Raw genomic sequence first — 2,049 nt, 5'->3', positions numbered from 1 at the left:
CGGGTGTGATGTGACTTTGGGTAAAAGGATGCTTCAAAGCCCTTCCCACAAAAGATTCATTAGCAGCGTCTCTATAGCTGGTCCCCTGCTCACCTGTTTTTCTTTCCTTCCCTGGCAGTAGAAGGAATTAAATCATTCTATTCATCTGAGATAGACAGTTGTTAGCCTTAAGCAAGTAAACAGGTTAAAAGCCAGGAGAAAAGCCACTAACACAGGCTCTTACCTGGGCTGGAGCTGTTGGAGGGCAGCCTGTCAGAACCCTTGAGAGTGCGGAAGGTCACACCGGGCCCTGGGGGGCTCTCTTCCCAGAGACCAATGCTCCTGACCTGCACTGTGTAGTCACTGTCTTCAGCTAGGCCCCAAAGAGCACAGACCCTGGTGGTGGTGTTCACCTCCCTGATTACACACTGCCAGGGGCCATTCTGTCTCTGCAAGGAGATGTAGAGAAAGGAGGGCAGCCTAGCCCCAGTCCCTCTCCATCAGGCTTAACTCAGGACTCTGTAACATCCAAGTACTCAAAAGGAATAGTGTGGAGGAAACCTGAGGGATGTTCAGAGATCCAAGGGCACTGGTTGGGGAAACAGGGTGATTTATACTTGCTGGGAAATGGAGTAGCCAATGAAGATGTTGCCTTCTGGGACGTCCCAGGACACAGTGGCCGAGTTGGCTCTGAGATGAGTGACCATCACATTCACAGGAGAGGGAGGCAGGTCTAGGGGGTGCCCGAGTGTTAACAGATTAAGAGGTTTCACCGGCCACACTAGCTCTGACGGACCCCCAGTGTGGGCATCCTCTTCACTCACCTGCTCATACAAAGCCCAGGTCACAGCTGACTAGCAGGAGGACCATGGGACTCAGCTATGGGGAAAGAGGCATCAAAGAAGCCATGGTTTCCACCGAGTTCGCTGGAGGGGCCAGAGGCATCCACTTGACATCCAGGTGAAGATCCTGGAGGAGGCAGGAGTTGAGGGGTCAGGAGCTGCCCATAAGGCAAGTGGGATGCAGTAGCTCTCCCAGTCTTCTTGGGGCCCACAGCCCGTTTCCCCCGCGCCTTTCCCGCCTCCGAATAACCCTAGTGCCCACCCCAGCCCCGACCTGCGTGGTCTCATCAGCCCACACCCACCTCCCAGGTTCTCGTGGTAGGTCAGGCCTCGGAGGGCTGCTCGGTGTCCAGAGGGCGGCCCATCACCAGACCGGGGCTGGCCCTACCCCATCCTGACAGAAGCCCGCCAAGGTGGGCAGAGAGGGCAGATGCGGAGTGGCCGCAGGCGGCGGGTCTGCGGGGGTGTCTGGGGGCAACCTTCCCAAGGGCCCTGCGTAGTCTGTCTCTGAGCGGGGGGTGGGGGAGCATTGCCAGCGAGGCCTGGCAGCTGGCCTGCGTCCCCGGTGCAGAGGACAATGCGGTGGCCAAAGCTGGTCCCCTGCAGCGGGTTGTGACCGTCCTGGCCAGCCAGCCGGCTGCCTTCTGCTGCGCTAGCCCCGCGCGCTCCGCTGCAGCCAGGCTGGGACGCACAGGCCCGCCCTGCCCCGCCCCGCTGGGGTTCTCCCCGCAGTCATCCCCCCCACCAACCCCCAGTCCTTTTCTCCCCATGCTCCTCCCACTACTCTCCCTATGGCGGGCTGCCAGGCCCCTGTCTCTTCATCCTGCCTGCTCTAGCAGATGAACTGACTAGGGCACCCAGACAGGCGCAGGTATGAGGGTCTTGGACACCTGAGAGAGCCCCTCCTTCTCCACGTGAAAGTAGCCAAGTTGGGAGGAGGCATTCCATCTCTGAAAGTAGGAGGGGGCCATGAGCAGAGGATGATGGAGAAAATAATTGTTTTAACAACCTCTTGGAGACTGCGTCAGCTTTTAAGTCTCTTTCCCATTCATGATCTGATTTGATTCCGTTCACTTTCTCATTCATTTTTCATTTATTCCAAAAAATATTTACTGATCATCTTCTGTGTTTCTAGCATCATTTTAAGAACTGGAGAGGACTTAAAAAGAGGCCTGGGCATATTTAAAAGAATCTCTCTCTCTCTCTCTCTCTCTCTCTCTCTCTCTCT

The 2,049-nt window shown here is 56.4% G+C and overlaps 1 pseudogene; it reads right to left on the bottom strand.

The window, feature by feature from the left end:
- Positions 1–6: 6 nt before the first annotated feature.
- On the bottom strand, positions 7–924 carry LOC114614412 (annotated as a pseudogene).
- Positions 925–2,049: the final 1,125 nt, after the last annotated feature.

This window comes from Grammomys surdaster, unplaced genomic scaffold (assembly GCF_004785775.1).
Source record: "Grammomys surdaster isolate TR1022 unplaced genomic scaffold, NIH_TR_1.0 126356, whole genome shotgun sequence".
NCBI classification, from domain to species: domain Eukaryota; kingdom Metazoa; phylum Chordata; class Mammalia; order Rodentia; family Muridae; genus Grammomys; species Grammomys surdaster.
This window is presented reverse-complemented; position numbering and strand designations above follow the sequence as displayed.